This window comes from Myodes glareolus, chromosome 10 (assembly GCF_982192425.1).
Source record: "Myodes glareolus chromosome 10, mMyoGla1.1, whole genome shotgun sequence".
In the NCBI taxonomy this organism is placed as follows: domain Eukaryota; kingdom Metazoa; phylum Chordata; class Mammalia; order Rodentia; family Cricetidae; genus Myodes; species Myodes glareolus.
The window spans coordinates 4988332-5000401 of NC_142035.1; the positions used below are offsets into that span (position 1 = coordinate 4988332).

A 12070-nucleotide genomic window follows, 5' to 3' on the forward strand; every position below is an offset into this window, starting at 1 on the left:
TGTTGGGGTACTGGGCGGGACAAAAACCCCAACAAGCCAGCCCTCACTACAATGGTTTGTGATTTTTCTGGGTTTTGTGGGATTTCTGTGTGTGCAAGTATGTTGGAGTGAAGCACGAATAACAAAAACTCATAGACAAAAATTGGGGTTCAACCTGAAGACTGGAAAAGCAAAACAGCCACTTTTATTTAAACAACTGCAAGCCCTTTGCTCTTCGATGGTGACCCGCTTGCATGAAGCACGGCTACAACAGTGGCACAGATTTGGGGAGTAACCAACCACTGTTCTGATGCTCATAAGGCCCACACTGTGGGGTGGAGTTCATCCCTGACACTGCTCAGATGGTCAAAAGCTTGAGAGTAGATATGCAAGGAGCATAGGGAAAACCAAATACTAGTGATATTTTATTTATATTTTAATACATAAAGCTTGCCTGAAGATCAGAAGGTAAAACTAAGCCACTAGAGGCCAGGCAGTGGTGTCACACAGCTTTAATCCCAGGATTTGGGAGACAGGGGCAGATGGATCTCTGTGAGCTCAAGACCACCCTGGGCTACACAAGATTAATGAAGAAAGAGATCCAGGTCTCTGGATCAGGCCTTTAATCTCAGTACTAGGGAGTCACACGCCTTTAATCCCAGCACTAGAGAGGAATATAAGGCAGGATGAGACAGGAACTCGCTCTCTTTCAGAATGAGGATTTCTTGAGGGTAAGAGCTCTCTAATGGCTTGGCTGCTTTGTTTTTCTGATCTTCAGGTTGAACCCCAATGTCTGCCTCTGGGCTTTTATTATTTGTGCTATATTTGATGCCATCATTTGGGGGTACAAATTCATGAAAAAGCCATTTGCCTGAGGCTTTATAGACACCTGAACCAGTCAGAGCTGCACGTGGGACTCCCGCCTGGGCAGCACATGAATCTCCAGCCCCACCCAGCCACGCTTTCTTTTCTTTTTACCCCAAGCTTCTCAATCCCCTATGTGTTTTTCAGACGAAGAATGCTGGCGCGCTCTCTCTCTCTCTCTCTCTCTCTCTCTCTCTCTCTCTCTCCCAGAACCCACGGCTGCTGCCTTGAAATCCAGTCAGGCCTTTGTTGTTCTCCGCAGGAACAATCAGCTTCACATCTTCATCAACATTGTCGGTAGATTTGGTAAGACAATTGGGAATTCTTAAAGGGAGGGATTCATTAAAAGAGGGAGTTTTCCCCATATTTAAAAAAAATGAGAAAACCATTATAATGGAAGGGTTTGGATCTCTGTATGATAATATGCCAGATAGTTTGAAAATGAAACGATTAAATGAGAGGATAACTGATTTATATGGGCTTTATATAATGTCAGTTGTAGACATTATCAGCTTTATCATTTTTGTCTTATCACTAAAAATGTTGATTAATCTGATTGCTAAGAAGCAGGCCTCAGAGAAACCTAATAAAACAGATCACAGGGAGATTCAAATCCAGACAGAAGAATTTAATGGAGAGCCAATTTCAGCATTGCATTATAAGGATAGAGAAGAACAGCCTAAGTTTTCCAGACAACAACCTTATTATATCCAGTAACCTTACAGGAATTGCCAAACAGTAGAGGCTCTGCAGCAGCTAGCTGGACTCCTGTGCCGATGCTAGATTTAAGGAGACTCAAGGAAGCAATAGTCTCAAACAACATGCATTCACCTTTTGTGAAGCAAATGTTAGACTTTGGTCAGTTTGTGATAGAATTATCCCTAAGGATAGATTTAGTTAGAGGTGTTTTATAGCCTGGTCCACAATTACAATGGAGTACCTGGTTAAGAGAAGAAGTTAAGATTATTGAATAATGGAGTAAAGCTAGAGGTAGGAAAATCTCCCAAAATCAAATTCTTGGAGGAGACTATGCTACTATTAAAAGACAAGCTGAATATGACAACCACACCCTGAATTTATGCTGCGCAGCAACTTTGAATGCTTGGGACAGAGCTGGAGAAAAACAAAAGAAAGTTGAGTCATTTACTAAAGTTATACAGGACCCAAAGGAAGACTTTATGAATTTCTTACAAAGACTGACTTCATCAGTAAATAGAATGATAACAAATTCAGAAGCCAGACAAATAATCGAACATATAGTTTTTGAAAATGCCAATTCTCTATTTAAAAAAAAGATAATTAGGCCATTAAAGGCAAGGTCAGCACCTTTGGGGGAATGGATCCGAGATACAATTAACATTGAATCTCGTAAACATAATGGTGCATGAATAGGAGAGGTGATTTCCAGTGGGTGATTTCCAGTGGGTGATTTCCAGTGGTTTGAGAAAAAAATCAAAATGTCATATGTTATATTTGTGGCAAACAAAGTCACCTTAAAAAGGACTGTAGACAGAGTGTTCCTAGAATCAGCATTTTTTCTAAGAATAATCCATTCAGAGTGCCCCTTCCCTTCTGGATTATGCAAAACCTATGGCAAAGGCAGTCACTGGACTAATAAATATTGGTCAAGGAGGAATTGGGAAACTCTGTGTGGGGCCTCTCGCTGGCCCCTGTGCCAAATCCAGTTCAGACATTTCCTGCCACTGTAAAGGAAACTCCTTCCCAGAGCAATTAAAATACCTAGTGCCTATGTTAAGAAGTCACACTGCTCTGGATAAGGGAACAGCTACAGAAGAGAGAACAAAACTTCAGGAGAAACCATAAAGCCAGTATTATGACAAACTTTTACAAATGAACAAAGACCAAAATTAAAAATACAAATAAATCATGTTGTCATTGAAGGTCTAGAAGACACAGGTGCGGATGCAACAATAATTTCATCAAAATCCTGACTTCAAATTGGCCTCTTCAGGATGTAAATCTTCAGTTTTCAGGGATCAGAACTTTATCTCAGGTAAAGCAGTTCATGAGATGGGTCACATGTATAGGGCAAGAAGAACAGAGAGGGACATTAAAACCATATGTGGCGGAAATAGCAATGAATTTGTGGGGACATGATTTGTTATAGCAATGTAATACTCAGATTAACATTCCCCCAATCTTAGAAACAAACAATAAATTAATGTATGCTTCTGGGAAATATATTGGAAGGTATTGTAAAGAATAGTCACCGATCATTCAGATTGTACAAGAACAGGGCACAATAGCTGCTGATATTTCAAAGGCACCAACAGTTCTACCTTTAAAATGGTTGGCAGACAAACCTGTATGGGTTAAACAATGGCCTTTAACAACAGAAGAATTTCATGCTTTAGAGCAGCTGGTACAGGAGCAACTCGATGTTCATCATATTGAAGAATTAACCAGCCCTTGGAATTCTACTGTATTTGTTATTAAAAAGAAATTTGGAAGATGGAGAATGGTATCAGACCTAAGAACTGTTAATAAGGCGATTCAACCAATAGGTTCTCTACAGTCTGTATTCCTTTGCCTTCTCTATTGCCTAAAGGATGACCTCTTACAGTTATTGATTTAAAAGATTGTTTCTTCACTACACCTTTGCAAGAAAAAGACAGAGAAAAATTTGCCTTCACAGTACCTACTTACAATAATTCTCAGCCTGCTAAAAGATTAGAAGTGGATTATTTCCCCACAGGGAATGTTAAATAGCCTCAACCTATGCCAGTATTTTGTAAGCCATCCATTGGAAATAATACATAAGCAATTTCCTGAATCTATAGTTTACCATTATACACACAACATTTTTACTATCATATTTAAATGTAGATACCTTAGAAAAAAATGTTTGAAGAAGTAAAGAAAATTTTGCTTTGTTAGGGATTAGAAATTGCTCCTGAAAAACTACAAAGAGGTGAATCTATTAATTATTTAGGTTAAAAAAATAAGTTTGCAAAAAAATTAGACCCCAAAATGTGCAAATTAGGAGAGATCAATTGCAGATTCTTAATGACTTCCAAAGATTGCTAGGAGACATTTTCCATACATAACACTATTGGAATAGGCCCTGATGACATGATTAATATAAACAAAACCTTAGATAGTGACAAGGACCTAAATAGCGCTAGGGAGTTATCAGCTGAAACTAAGAGAGAATTGAGTTTGATTGAAGAGAAATTACAGAAAGCATATGTGAATTGTATGAATCTATATCTTAACTGCATTCTGGTCATATTACGCTCCAAATATTCCCCTACAGGAATTACAATGCAGAGGGAACATATTATCTTAGAGTGGATCTTTTTACCACATAAACTGAGTAAAAAAAATTAAAACTTCATGTGGAAAAAGTCTCTGAGTTAATTCTAAAAGAAAAATTGAGACTTCATCAATTAGCAAGAATAGACCCAGCAAAAATTTTAGTACCTTCTAATAATGGAAAATTGACAAATTATGGGAAGAAAGTGAACCTTGGCAAAGAGCTTGTAGTAATTATTTTTGGGGAGAGATTAACAACAACTACCCCCAAAACAAAAGAATTCAGCTTATAAACTGCATCATCCCTCGCATTGTACAAGGCACAACAATAACTGGAGCTGCTATATTCTATACCTATGCAAATAAATCAGGAAAGTCAGGCTACAAATTAGAATATTAAGTAAAATGGGACAAAGCCTTTATGATTATGTCCAAAAGTCAGAATTATATGCTATTCTCATTGTACTATGGAATTTTGTTTTGTTTTGTTTCTTGAGACAGGGTTTCTCTGTAGCTTTGGATTCTGTCCTGGCTAGCTCTTGTAGGCAAGCTTGGCCTTGAATTCACAGTCGACCTGTCTCTGCCTCCGAGTACTGTGATTAAAGGTGTGCGCCACGACTGCCCAGCTGGTACTAAGGGATTTCAAAGAATATTTCAACATAGCTATCAATTCACAATATGCAGAAAAGTGGTTTCTTGCATGTTGAAACCACTGAACATATACCAGAAGATGCAGAACTGACTTTATTTAGTTACAAGAGATAATCAAAACTAGAAATCACTCCAAATACATAAAACACATCCAATCCCACACAGATCTGCCACATCTTCTAGCACAAGGCAATACAGAAATTGATCAATTATTGATTGGAAATGTGCTGAAGGCCTCAGAATTTCATTTAAAAAATCATGTCAATAACAGAGGTTTTTTTTTAAAAAAAGTTTCCCTCCTGTGGCAACAAGCCAAAGAAATCATAAGGAAATGTCCTACTTGTTCTTTACACAATCAAACACCACTACCTGCAGGAAGTAACCAAAAAGATACTCAAAGGAATGTAATCTGGCAGATGGATGTGCTCCATTTTGCAGAATTTAGAAAACTAAAATATGTATTCCACACCATTGATATCTATTCAGGTTTTCAATGGGCAACTGTTTGAGTTCAGAAAAGGCTGATTCAGTAATCACACATTTGCTAGAAGTTATGGCCATTATGGGTACACCTGTACAAATAAAAACACACAATGCCCCACATATGTCTCTAAGAAAATGAAAATTTTTTGCTTATCATAAAATAAGGCATATTACAGGCATATCACACAATCCTACAGGGCAGGTAGTTATAGAAAAATCAAACTGAACTCTAAAGGATATGTTAATTAAACAAAAAGAGATGAGGAATACCCCCAGAAATATATTGCATAATGCTTTATTAACTTTGAATTTTCTAAATGCTAATGATAAAGGAACAACAGCTGTAGAAAGATATTGGATAATAAAAGAATTACAGAATTAAATCAGCTTATATACTTTAAAGATGTACTGACACCAGAATGGAAAACAGGAGATGTGTTACATTGGGGAAGAAATTTTGCTTTTGTTTCCACAGGAGAAGAAAAGGTACAGATACCATCAAAATTGATAAAGATTCAATTTGAACAAGAGACACTTGAGAAGAGATGAAACTTAATCAAACAGCATTGTCATTTAATTTAAACTAATCTATAAAACTAACAAATGTTTTTCATTTGATCAGATATAACTTGTCAAAAGAGAATTTCCCCAAAATTAGGGTTGGGGAAAAGTTTTGTTTCTGTCTTTTCAGGAAAATAAAGGTATCCAACTAAGGAATTTGGAGACTACTGGACAAATGAGACATCTGAAGAAAAATCATCCAGAAAAAAAAATGCCTCAAAAAAGGAATAAATTGGCCTAATGATATATCACATTTCTAAGAAGGTAAAATTTCATAAGTCTTCCCAAATGTTTGGTTCTGCTGTTTTATACAGACATATAATGCAAATGGTCTTTTTTTTTTGTAGTCCTAGTCTAATTACAAATTAAAGCTAGCCTTGGAGTTGGAGTGTGACTCTCTTCTTCTCTAAACCCAAGTATGCTTACTAAAGGGAAATTCAAAATCTGTCTTGTGCCAGAAGATATACCTGATATGGGACAAAAGAAAAACCAAAATTTAGGACTATTTTACTGCTATTAATCTCATAATCCTTTGGTTTTATGTTGACCCTTTAACAGCTTATCTTAAGGAATAAGATTTATTTTATATATACATATAAACCTTTGTCATGATATTAATGATCATATAGAGTACTAACCAGTTCTAGAGAAAAGCTTTATCTACCTTCCTATACATGGTTTAGTGTTCGAGTCTCTATCAGTTTTCTGCAGTGAACTATTAGCACACCTAACAGTGAGGAGGATGAGGCCCCACGACATTTCCTCCAAGGCTATGATAACAAACACAAACTGCTCAGAACAGTTTCAAGGTGGCTGGCTAAGATGATCCAGCCTGACAGACAACTCTAGCCAGGACTTGAAATAAGACCTGCACTTTCTTTTTACACAGAGACTAGACAAAAAAAAAAAAAGATTTAGCTACTTCTCCCGGAACTTGACAATTAACACAAATTTCTTTTTTCAAGATCCCCTAAAGATACCATCACTCCCAGGCAGCAGGAAGTAAATTTAAAAATATAATACCCACATTCCCAAGAGGTAGGGTGTGTGGTTTTTGGTGGTTCAACAGGTTATGGATATTTGTTATTGTATAGGGGGATTGGTTACAAGTTGTTATTGGTAATGGTCAGAAAAAAAGCTAAACAAAGAAAATTAGATTTAAGGTTCTTGTTTTTAGAAGAAAAAATGGAGACATACATGATAGGAAAAAGAGTAGATTATTGAATCTATTCTGAAAAGAAAAAAGGGAGGATATAGATATGATAATGTAAAAAGGGAGGATATGATATGACAATGTAAAAAGGGAGGATATGATATGATAATGTAAAAAGGGAGGATATAGAGATGATAATGCAAAAAGGGAGGATATGATATGACAATGTAAAAAGGGAGGATATAGAGATGATAATGTAAAAAGGGAGGATATGATATGACAATGTAAAAAGGGAGGATATAGAGATGATAATGTAAAAAGGGAGGATATGATATGACAATGTAAAAAGGGAGGATATAGAGATGATAATGTAAAAAGGGAGGATATGATATGACAATGTAAAAAGGGAGGATATAGAGATGATAATGTAAAAAGGGAGGATATGATATGACAATGTAAAAAGGGAGGATATAGAGATGATAATGTAAAAAGGGAGGATATGATATGACGATGTAAAAAGAGAGGATATAGAGATGACAATGTAAAAAGGGAGGATATAGAGATGATGATGTAAAAAGGGAGGATATAGAGATGATAATGTAAAAAGGGAGGATATAGAGATGATAATGTAAAAAGGGAGGATATAGAGATGATAATGTAAAAAGGGAGGATATGATATGACGATGTAAAAAGGGAGGATATAGAGATGACAATGTAAAAAGGGAGGATATAGAGATGATGATGTAAAAAGGGAGGATATGATATGACAATGTAAAAAGGGAGGATATGATATGATGATGTAAAAAGGGTGGATATGATATGACAATGTAAAAAGGGAGGATATAGAGATGACAATGTAAAAAGGGAAGATATAGAGATGATAATATAAAAAGGGAGGATATAGAGATGATAATGTAAAAAGGGAGGATATAGAGATGATAATGTAAAAAGGGAGGATATGATATGACAATGTAAAAAGGGAGGATATGATATGATGATGTAAAAAGATAGATTATTGAATTTGCTTTTTAAGAAGCAACCACTAGTTTTAAATGTTTTGCATCAGATTGGACTTTTGTATATTGTATACAAATTTTGTATATTAATACAAGTTTGAGGTTAATTTTGGTAAAAACAGACTGTACATACATTTCTAATCTTGTTTAAGGTATGGTACCTATACAGCTTACTTAACAATATAATGCAAATTTCTAGTTCTTGAAAGTTAATATTACCAACTCTTTAGGACAATAAGGGAATTCAGGTAAGTAATTAGTCATCTATTAAAATCGAACTTGCAGTCACATTAAGTATATTTTCAAGGTCAAACAAAAATATATTTTAGATAGACAGGTCATCTTTAAACATGCCAGAGATCTACATAATATGGTATTTAAGATGTTTTAATAACATAGGTTCTTTTTTCTTTTTTATGACAATGCTGTTGGCATCACCAATCAACTTCAGAGAAGATGATGGGCATCAAAGAAACTACACATGGAGTTTGCTTTCTTTGTGGCCAAAATAAGCCACTGTGCAAGAAAATACCCCTGCATTGGCTGCCAACTGTATGCTGTCCTAATAAGACAAGCAGGAGAAAAAAAAAAGAGTGACTGCCAAACCATACCCAGACAAGGCGAGACAGTCCTTCAAAAACTCTGCTTCATAGAAAAGTCTGTCATATATTCTAGGCTTGTGGGCCAAAGATGGTTGCCCCAACATTGCAGTGAAATGTTCAGGTCGACAGCTGTTTCTGTCATTTCTCACATTTTTTTTTTTTTTGAAATCCTTGCTCACATTTCCTACATACTCAGTTAATATTATTTTCTTCTTGGGTCTCTGAGGAAGTTGAAGACTAGATAGCTATAGTTTTCCTTGTTTACTAGACACAGAAAGCAAGTTAGGATAGGAACTAGATTAGATACAAGACTTTGGATTTACAAGATAGGATAGATATGGATTATTTTCTCTGATTTTGTCAAATGCAAATGGACTGGACATTGTTGATGTATATATTGTATATAGTTATTGTACTTATCATATATAGTTTTCTTATATTAGTTATAGCCTTTTTATTTTAGACCAAAAGTGAAAATATAGTGATATTTTATTAATATTTTAATAGATAAAGTTTGTCTGAAGATCAGAAGGTAAAACTAAGCCACTAGAGGCCAGGCAGTGGTGTCACACAGCTTTAATCCCAGAATTTGGGAGACAGAGGCAGATGGATCTCTGTAAATTCAAGTCTACCGTGGGCTACACAGTCAATGCAGAAACAGATAGAGGTGGTGGTGGTGGCTCATACCCTTAATCCCAGTACTAGGGAGTCAACACAGCTTTAATCCCAGCACTAGAGAGGAATATAAGACAGGATAAGACCGGAACTTGCTCTCTTTCATTCTGAGGATTTCTTAGAGGTAAGAGCTCTCTAGTGGCCTAGCTGTTTGCTTCTCTGATCTTCAGGTTGAACTGCAATATCTGTCTCTGTGCTTTTATTATTCATGCTACAAAATACTGCTTACTGTTCCTCTAAAGGAATGTGGCAATGCAGTGACTCGAAGGCATTCTGCTGTGCTCACAGAACAGCGTCTTGTCAGCCATCGTCAGAGAAGCTTCTTCCTGCAGAAAATGGGAACAAATAGAAACCGCAGCTGACAATTTACAGAGTGAGAGACCCTGGAACACCCAGAGCTGAAGGGGACGCCTCCACCAAACCCTCCACTGGGGCTCAGGGAGCACTGGGGAAGGGGCGACAGGAGGACTGTAGGGGCAGAGGGAAGGAAGACATCAAGGAAACAAGGCCTTCAAGACACAACAGGCTGAGAAACAGCTGGACTCACAGAAACTGTGAAGGCATGCACAGGGCTGCACAGGACTAGAGAGGTGGACATAGCCCAATGTGCAAGACAGAAGCTTTCTCCCATTGTCAGCCACTTCCAAAGGGAAAATTAGTTTTTTCCAACAGAGTCACACTGCCCATAAAATCCACATGTAAGGGCGGGCCTCATGCTCAGCAGTTCATGGCTAACTGAAAAAGAACTCAGTGGTATTTTAGAGGATTATTGCCTCATAATGCTTTGTGTAGGAATCATATTTATTTTGCCTCACAGGTCTTTTGTTTGTCAATTATGGTTTGTGATTTTGTGTTTTTATGGGATTTCAGAGTGTGTAAGTGTGTGGGATGTGTGCCTGTGTGTGCACATTTTTATCCATGTTTTTTATGCATCTTCTTTTACTGTTTTTTCCCTGCTTGTTCAATTTGCCCTGTTCTGGTTTCTCTCTCTCTCTCTCTCTCTCTCTCTCTCTCTCTCTCTCTCTCTCTCTCTCTCTCTCTGTGTGTGTGTGTGTGTGTGTGTGTGTGTGTGTGTATTTATTGTTTTTCTGATCTGTGATGATGGAGAGATAAAACAGGTGTGGATTTGGATGGGTTGAAAGTAAGGAATGGAAGACTGTCTAACAATCTTTGTACACTGTAAATATGTATTTGGTTCATTGTTTAATAAAGAGATGACTGGCTAATAGCTGGGTAGGAGATCCAGACAAGGAGAATTATAGGAGAAGAAGGACAGAGGCAGAATAGTCACCAGGAATTGCTGAGGGAGAAAAACAGGCTGGAGGACAGGAAAAGCCATGAGCCATGTAGTAATAAGTAGATTAATGGAAATGGGTTAATTTAAGTTGTAAGAGCTAGTTAGTAATAAGCTTGATCTCTTGGCTGTGCGCTTATAATTAGTATTGAGATTCTGTGCCAGTTATTGGATAATTGGTGGGTAGGAAAGAAAAGTCTGTCTACAAGGGGAAGATCTGGGAAGATTTTAGAGAGGAGGAAACGTGATCAGAATATAATGCTTGGCAAATATTTTTCTTCAATACAAATTAAAACTATTTGTAAAAGATATTACTAACATCATCAACAAAAAAGATGAAATAATAATTAGCTGATTATAGAAATGAACTCTTGTCCTTGCTTAGACTGGCTCTTGGCTCTTCCACGTCTTTATCAATAAAGTTTTATTGAGATGGCCACACTAGCATGTTCATGTCTGTGTCTTCTGCATGTCTGGTTTAGGTTACATAGCAGTCTTTCTGTGTTCTATATACAACACACTTTATTATGACACGGTAGCAATGAGCCTTTGATAGAGATTTGTGGTAAAGTTTCAGTTTGTCTCTTTCCAAGTTACCAGTACAAGATGAATTTTCTCTCCTATTGCTAGATGTTAAAAATGGAGGGACTACCTAGTCCTCAACCCCATCCAAGACCTGAGAAAAGAAGCAATAGTACCTGAGTAAGCAAATGCAAGCAGGCAACTTCTGAAAACCACAAGAAATGACAGGAAGATCTTTAATCCCAGGAGCCACACTAGTTTGGCATAGAAACAAGGCAGTAGTGGCACACACCCTTAATCCCAGAACTAGAGCGGATTATAAAACAGGAAGAGACAGCACTCCGGATTAGTCTCATTCTGAATTCTCAAAGGCAGGATAGCTATTTTTGAAATGAGGGTGAGGTAAGAGCCAATGGCTGGCTACTTTGATTTGAGGTCTTCAGGTTGAACCCAATTTCTGTTTCTGAGTTTTATTAATCATGCCTCACAGTATGACTAAAGTGATCTTACCTTTTTATCAATATACACAAATATTTTGAATAGAAATAGTTAAGTATATGCAATATAACAAAAATAATTTTGAATTTGCATCGATATATAAATTACCTTAAAAAGAAATAGGAAAATAATTTTCCAATTGTATCAATATACCAGAATCCATACGAGTGCAAATTATGTAAGGCTGAGAGTTGATAATTTAGTATATAAGTAGATATAATCATATAATAGTCTAGCATATCTATCCCCTCTTTTAATATTCCAAATGAGATTCCTGAGCCTAATCATTATTGTTTCATGTCCAACCCTATAAAACTTGATAACCAACCCCTTACAGATGACAATTATTCACAAACCTGAGAAAAACTGAGAAACCACACAACCCATGTATTTGGAGATGGTCTTGTGATCTTAGAATTGCTTCCTGCTGTCTAGGGGGCAACAGTATCACTATGGAATTCTGAAAAAAAAACCTAAAGCGGTGGTTAAGTCTCAT

General features: G+C 36.7%; 1 long non-coding RNA gene across 1 annotated transcript; it reads left to right on the plus strand.

The window, feature by feature from the left end:
• The first annotated feature begins 1001 nt into the window (after positions 1 to 1001).
• On the plus strand, positions 1002 to 10856 carry LOC125404759 (uncharacterized). Its single transcript, XR_007233364.3, has 3 exons — positions 1002 to 1149; positions 5945 to 6078; positions 8435 to 10856. It is a non-coding gene; the product is annotated as an uncharacterized LOC125404759 (long non-coding RNA).
• Positions 10857 to 12070: the final 1214 nt, after the last annotated feature.